General features: G+C 54.4%; 1 pseudogene; it reads right to left on the reverse strand.

Moving 5' to 3' along the window:
- Window positions 1-307: 307 nt before the first annotated feature.
- On the reverse strand, window positions 308-7,473 carry LOC136333982 (PI-PLC X domain-containing protein 1-like; annotated as a pseudogene).
- Window positions 7,474-7,769: the final 296 nt, after the last annotated feature.

Below are 7,769 nucleotides of genomic sequence, written 5' to 3' on the forward strand. Positions count from 1 at the left end.
CCAAAGAGAATACAGTCCAGCAAAGGCTGAAAAGGGTTTGTTCTGAGACACCAAAACCAGTGGCTGGTGTGACCCTGGAGAATGGATCTCGTCCCAGTTAACTGTCCTGGCAGAGGCACCCGTGTCCATCTTGGGTTATACGCACAATCCCAAGACTCACCACCGTCTGGGGGCCGCGATGCCAACTGCTGCAGCTGGGGCACCAAGGAGGCAGAATGCACTCTGGCCACCATTCTCGCCCTGCTGGCTGGATGCATGCGTGAGACAGGGAGATGGGAGAGGCTGCAGGAGGACAGAGGGCACGCGGTCAGCACTCAAGCAGCCTCTCATTGAGATCGAGCAGCCTCTCTTTGAGATTGATGACGTTGCTGACGAAGGTGTTAGCACCGATGAAGTCGCCTGCAATGATGTTGGTGCAATGTGTACCTGGGCTTGGGCAATAATCCCACACCTAGGCCCCGACCTGTGGCAGGCTGGGCAGCATCAGCCTCCACAGGAACTCAGATGATGTGCCAAAATGTTTTTATTGTAGGTTCTCCGTCAGGTAATGCCGGCTACAAAATGCCCACCTGCAAGGGTGGGGGTCACTGCCATCCATCTGCGCCCCACCTGGGTCCCACCAAGTTCCCACCTGTGGCCCACCTGTGTCCCACCTGGCCTATCAGCTACCACCATCCATGCCCCCATGGCCATCCCCATGGTTCCAGCTCCTCACACCAGCACAGACATCTCTGGCCCCACAGTGCTGTCAGGTCGCCATGCTTCTGCTACAGAGGATGGTGGGTGAAAAGTTACCTGACATGTCCACGTCCTAACCCCGTGTGGTACACGGATTAATAGCCATGTGACTCTCAGGTAGCACACCAAGTGTAACACACAGCTGCCCTTTCACAGTGCTGATTGTGACAGGAGAGTGGGACCCCAGAGGCCCAAAGTAGCCACAGACACAGGCACGCACTCTACCACGGATATGGAGCAGTTGAAACCACAAACTCCATTTGTAAGAAAATCTCCTTCAAAACACAGGCACAACATTGCAAAGCAGCCCTGCCTTTGAATCAGCTGGGGTCGTGTGTGGCTCGTGTGTCCAAAGGTGCCCATGTCCTTGCAGAGAGTAATGAGCAGTAGATGAGGAGGCTCGGGCGAGAAACACGTGGGATGCTGTGTGACGTCGGAAGGGAAAGAAAACTTCAGAACTGCACGCTCTTCTTGCTCAGAGCTGGCAGCTGCCATGGCAAAACCCAGACTTCATGCAGCTGAGCCCTAAAACCACACATGCATGTGTGCACACATACACACCCATGATGGATGTGTGTCGTGTACACGTGTGTGAGTGTACCCCCATAGCACGTGCACCCACCTGGGCGGCAGCAGCTCTTCATGTGCTCCAGGTAGTGAATCAGCTTTTTGGGCTTCACCTGGTTGCCCCACCAGTAGGGGAAGGCCAGCCACAGCTTCCCATGCTGGTGCACAGTGCCCTCATCATCATAGGACAGGAGGACCTGCTGGCCCGGGCCCAGAGCTGCTGCAGTGTCAGAACCTCCTGTGGTGGCGGGGTGACGTGTCAGGGTTGGGAGGGGACATCAGGTCTGTGTGAGGACAGTGGGGCAATGAGGCATCCATGTCAGTGTTGTGGCATCTGGATTGTCACAAGGACGCAGACACTTGTTTTCCTGGAACATAGTCTGATAATCCTCAGTGAGCGACCGGGACAGGAGGCAAACTGAGAGTCAGGCTGCACATGAACAGAGGGGATTTAGGTACAATGAGGTCACTAGGAAGGGTCCTGATCCCACAAGACTGGAGTCCTTATAAGAAGAGAAGGTGAGGACAAAGACACAGAGGGACAGCCATGTCAGGACACAGGGAGGAGAAAACCGTGTCTCACTCAGTACAGAGGCCTCAGGAGAAACTAGCCCCGCCTACATCTGGGTCTCAGACTCCAGCACCCAGAATGAGTTGAGAAGAAGCTCTGTGAGGCTGGTGCTCCCAGGCTGTGCACCCTGTTAGGACAGCCTGGGACGGAGAGACTTACCCTGCTCACAGGGAACACACAGTGTGGCACCTTCTAACAGGTGCTAAGTTTGACCCAGGCTCCATAGAAGCTTCTAGAAGACCATGTCAGCAGCTTCACTGGCACCAGGACTACTCAGCATCAGGTATGGGGAAGCCTTACCCCCTTTCATGACCTGCGTGGGGATGCCATGCCCGCTTCACCCATTGGGGCACTGTATACCCTTCTCACCCCTCAAGGACCCCACATGCCCCTCTTACCCCTCGGGGACACATCATGTCCCCAAAGATGTTCTTGACACAGGTGACTAGGTACTCATGCAGGTCGTCTGTCATGCCCTTTAAGTTGCTGTAGGCCAAGATGACAACCTCCCAGGGTTGGTTCTCCTGCCACTTAGAGATCTCCATGAGCATGTATGTCCTGGGAAGTGGACAGCAGTGCACAGGGTGTCATGGCCTGTTGAAGGAGCTCCCTACAAAGCTCACTGGACTGGTGGCTCAGGTCGATTCTGAACTAGTAAACACATAACACCCGGCTGCCACCACGGAGCTCAGCTGCCCAGTGACGGCCAGGCCACTGCTGTGGGTGGAAGTGTGCATCTGTGTGAGTATACATGTGTGTGTGTATGCTTGTGTACACTATGTGCCTGCCCTCCAGAGGACAGTGCATTAGCAAATGTTAAGTTCAAGGAGCATGGCCCATGGAGTGAGATCCTGAGGTTGAACCCCCAGACCCTGAGGTCTCAGGGGACATTGGGAACCTGTGATGCAGATGGGGACCATCATAGTCTGACTTTAGAAACACTGGTCTAGAAGCCGAGAGGAAAAGGGACTGGAAATATCTAAACTAGCCCTAGCTGGATAGCTTGGTTGGTTAGAGTATGGTCCCGAAGCACAGGGTTTACTGGTTCGATGTTGGTCAGGGTACATACAGGAGCAGATTGATGTTCCAGTCTCTCTCTGTCTTGATAAAAGTTTTTTTTTTTTTTTTTCACAAAAGAAAATATATAAACTGGAGGCAGAATGACAATGAGGGAACCAGTTTTGCAAATCATCAGGCAGCCTGGAGGAGGCCGGGGTGTGCTGGCTCAAGGAGGAGGACTCAGAAACACAGGAGGGTCAGCAATTCCCAGTGTTGATCACTGGATGTCAGCCAAGTCCCATCCCAAAAGACTGTGTGTGGACACCCTTAGCGGTTGTCTGTGTCCCCCTTACAGGCTGGTTGTGTCCTGTGTGGAAGGACCGTGGTGTCCATTGCTGTGCGAGGCCTCATTCTCCACTGGTCCCCAACGTACCTCGACCAGCCAGGCCGTGTGCATCATGTGCAGAGAGTGCAGGTTCTTCTCGGCACATCCAGCGCGTGTGTGATCCACAATTCCAGGTACCATACCCTGCATCCAGCTGCTCCGTGATGTTCAGCAACTGCTGACGAAGGTGGGTCACCTCTGCCTGGATGGCAGGCAGCTCCCACCAGCTCAAGCTGCCTTGCATGTCCGTGCCCAGTGTGGCTGTCCCAGCCCATGTCAGCTCCTAGCAGTTGGTGGCTGCCAGGGCTCAGACTGTGCACTCGGGGCTCACTGTGGAGGGGACAGTGGCTGCTGGGGCCACAGGTTGTAACTAAGAAGGGCCTGTCGTGGAAAGTGCTGGGCTGGCCCCTGTGATCAGCGGCCCCCCAAGCTCTGACCCCAGATGGCCATCCATTTAGGCCTCCCCCGCCCTTCTCCCAGGCAGCCTCTAGCCTCTGGAAGAGCCCCTCTTCCCATGCTGCAGCAACCCTACAGGACCCTCATAAAACAGCAGTAACACTACAGAGGTAAGAAGTAACATGCTCTGTTCTCAAAGTAGGGACAGAAAAGCAAGAAGTAACTTGGAAACGGCCCCATATCTGCATGGCCCATGAGACCCTGCCAGTTGATGGAAGGGGCCAATGTGTGTGGAGCAGGACAGGGGTGCAGGACAGACCTACTCTGTGTGCAGAGGGTTCTTAGAGGTGTCACCATGGTTTGTGGCCCTATGCCCTGAAGCAGACACCCTGACAGGGCTAGCAAGTCACCCACTGCACCAAGGCCAACTTCCCCCCGACTGAGCAGGGAGTGGATGGTACAAGTGATCCTGAATACAGTGCATGCTGACTTTGCTCTGGTGCTGGACCCATGGCCCAGCCAGAGCCCCTAACAGTAAGGTTAGGCCCACCAGGTGTCTTTGACCTCCCTGTTCCTGTGACTCCTGCATGGGAGCCCCCCTGGTGATGGCAAGTGCGTCACTGAAGTCACAGGCGCTTGCTCTGTAGGACGACAAGCCTACCCAAGTGCCCTCGCTGCAGGCTGCAGTGACTGTCCTAGCTGCGTGTACTCCTAGGCATGTAACCATGCTTAGGAATGTGGCTTCTCTTTGTCCCACACTGGGCTCTCCCCCAGGCACGACGGCTGGCCACATGGGAAATAAACTCAGAGCAAAGCAATTACAGAGGATGCAGACCACAGCCCGGGGTAGAGGGTGGAGGGTGTGCTGCTTGTCCAGCTACCTATTTTGTCCAGGGATGGAGCAAAGAATAGAGGCACGGAGAGCAGATTCCTGGGGTGAGCTGCCCGCTGGGGCCTGGCATTGGGGCCCTCAGTTGCACCCCATGCCAAGACCACAGTCTGCTTGACGCCCTACTCACAGCCTGGGTTGCACTGGGTGACTCAGGAGGTCCCTTTCTTTACATACCCCACAGAGACCCCCTCCTCCCTTAAAACCTCCAATTCAAACAGGGAGGATGGGCTGTGGGAGACAGGGTTGTAGCCCAAATGGGATTACACAGGACAGACTTTACCATCTCTGCAGAAAACATAAGACAAAATGTTCCTCACTCCCTGTTGGACCTCTCACCTGAAAAATCATGTAGGGCAGGGATCTTTTTTCCCTCCAGTTTATGAGTGTGTGTGTGCATATAAATGCCCTGAACGAGGCTCTGGCCAGCCCCCCAGCCCTGAGTGGGTGTGACCTTTGAGTGGCTGTCAGCAGGGTATCCCATTCTGGTCCCAGCTGACTGTGTAATAACCCTGCTTTTGTCTCCTTCCTAAAGGCAGGGTTCTGAGTTGGCAGGAACTTTGTTTTCAATTCCTTCCTTCTGAAAGGTGAGGGAGAAGTCCCAGGGGAGCAGGGGGTGCTGCACAGAGGAGCTGGTGGCGTGGATGCTCACCTGTGTGACGGACCACTTGAGTTCCATGGGCCGGGAGACACAGGATGGCCTTGGCCAGAAGCTGCAGGAGCGGGGACTCTGAGCGGGAGGTGGGGGACTTCTTATTCAGGCTGTAGGTCATGATGTCGTGGCTGCCTCTAATCACAGTGGATGGGGCCACCATCGGTCCCTCCTCATGGGGAACACTCAGAGAACATGTGGTACATCCATGAACATGCAGTAACACAGTCTCGGCCTGGGACAGATGGTGGCTCCAAATGCATGCCGTCCCAGTCCCGCTGCCTAGGCCTGTATGAAAACGGGTCTTTGCAGATGTGAGGAAGTGAGTCATCCTGGGTCAGGGAGGCCCTGCACCCAGTAACAGGGACCTTAGAAAAGACAGAAGAGGAGACACAGACACAGAAGAGAAGCCACATGGTGTGTGTGGTAGAGACAGGAGGGAGGCAGCCACCAGCCTAGGGATGCCTGGAACCCCAGGAGCTGGAAGAGGCAAGAGGGACCTTCCCTGGAGACCCCGGAGGCAATGCGGTCCTGGGACCCCTGAGTCTCAGATGTCTGCTCTTCTCGAGTATGTGGGAAATTTATTTCTAAGAAATCAGATCTGTGATATTTGTCATAGGGGCGACAGGAAATTCATGAAACTAAGCATCTTAGTTGCAGACAAGTGAAAACGTGGGTAAGTAAAACAATCAAAATTCTCTATTATTTTGACTTTTATATATTGTATGGCATATGTTTCCTGTGTAATGTTTGTGGGTCCATTTGTACAGGATGTAGGGTTACAGTTGTGAGTACCTAAAGGTTTATCCTTATGTCATTATTTACTAATCTTGTGTTATTTTCCATACAAACAGCTGTAAACCTGCTTTTTCCCGTTTCTTGGTTACCTTTTATGTTTATATGACTTTTCAAACAAGCAGTGTGATCAATCTGGGGTTTGACTCAGTTGCTACAACAATGCTGGTGTTTTCTGCATGAGCCGTGACCCTGCCTCAGAGACTCCCCCTGCACTGACATTTGTGAGTGGCGGCTGTCAGTGCCCCTTCCTGGAACATGCTGCACAGCATGTCTGAGTATGGGTGGCCCTGTCTCTGCATGTCCAGGCTCTGACCATGTGCTGGGGACTTGGCTGCGGTTCTGACACCCAGCGGGGCCAAGAGAGAGCACCTGGCCCTCACAGCACATGCTCTGGCCTGCCTCAGTCCTGGGTGGCCGTCTGAAGGGCACAAAGCCTGCCTCCCCAGCCGTGCCAGAAGCCACCTCCCACCTCCCAGTGCAGTGGCTTCCTTCTGAGGCTCGGGAGCCCTGTTTTTGCCCTCCAGTCTCCTGAGTGCCTCGCAGCCCCTTTCTCTACCTGCAAAGCCAGCAGCCAGCATTCCCAAAGCTCTGTCTCTGGGCCTCTGGGCCCTGACCTGGTAGCTCAGCTGGTTAGAGTATTGTTCCGGCATGCCAAGGTCACAGGATCCCTGGTTGGGGTATATTTGGGAAGTGACCAATGGGTGCACCACTAAGTGGAACAAGAAACGATAGCTTTCCTCTTTCTCCAAATCAACTGAGAAAAAAAGCTTTATTCCCAGCCTGTTCTGGGTCAGTGAGGGGACCTGGCAAAGCAGGCCTGACCCTGCTTTCAGGCCAGCAGGCTCACACAGCATTCAGTGTGACAGCACAGGTGGCCTGAGAAGGCTTCACCCACTGCCCTTTCTGCCCTTGCCCCCCTCCCCCCCAGCACTCTTATCTCTGACCCCTGGCTGGCTGTCCTCACGGCCAGGGCCCTTGTTCAGCTCTGCCAAGCAGTCCATACTCAACACCCCAGCAGGCCTGGTGCTGGGGTCCCTGGACTCACAACCTGGAAAAGACTCCTCACAGGTCACTACACTGGACCCTCCAGATGCCAAGCGCAAAGAACACTGGAACATCACAGACACAGTGACAAGGGGCCTTGGAATATAGGGTTTCTGTAAAGGAGGGCTAGGCTAGTGGCGAGCAGCATCCCCACATCCTCCTCAAAAGCCACACTTCCCTGGGGTCCACCACGCAACTGCAGAAGGAAGCAGACACTCGTAGGTGAATATGTGAATGTATGTGGTTCTTGGAGCTTCCCCATGCTCAGGATGCAGCCTGCAGCCGCACCCGCTGGGGACCCCCAGGCTATCACCTGGGATGGACAGATGGTGCAGGGGCACATCCCAGAGCTGGGGGTATAGCACCGACATCCAGTTCCTGGTGCAGGACAGTCCCAGGAAACTTCTTGCCTCACCTACCTGTGTGCCCTTCATGGGTGACCCCAGTGATCTAAGAAAGGAAGGAGCTGGTTCAAGAAACCTTTTTTTTACACACGGCAGCTGTGCTGAGAAAACAGACTTTTGTTCAGAGGTGGGTTGGGAGCTGGAGAGGTTAGGAGAGGGTGGAAGAGTGTTGAAGACAGAGAGAAAGAGGGACAGAAAGATGGGCAGTCAAGAAGGCAGGGACAAACACAGACAGATGAAAGACAGAGTCTTCACAAGACTATTTCTACCGAGGCAGAGAGACAGAACAGGGAGACCGAGAGACATGAGGAGAGACACAGGGTGAC

The sequence above is a fragment of the Saccopteryx bilineata genome, chromosome 4 (genome assembly GCF_036850765.1).
Source record: "Saccopteryx bilineata isolate mSacBil1 chromosome 4, mSacBil1_pri_phased_curated, whole genome shotgun sequence".
In the NCBI taxonomy this organism is placed as follows: Eukaryota; Metazoa; Chordata; class Mammalia; order Chiroptera; family Emballonuridae; genus Saccopteryx; species Saccopteryx bilineata.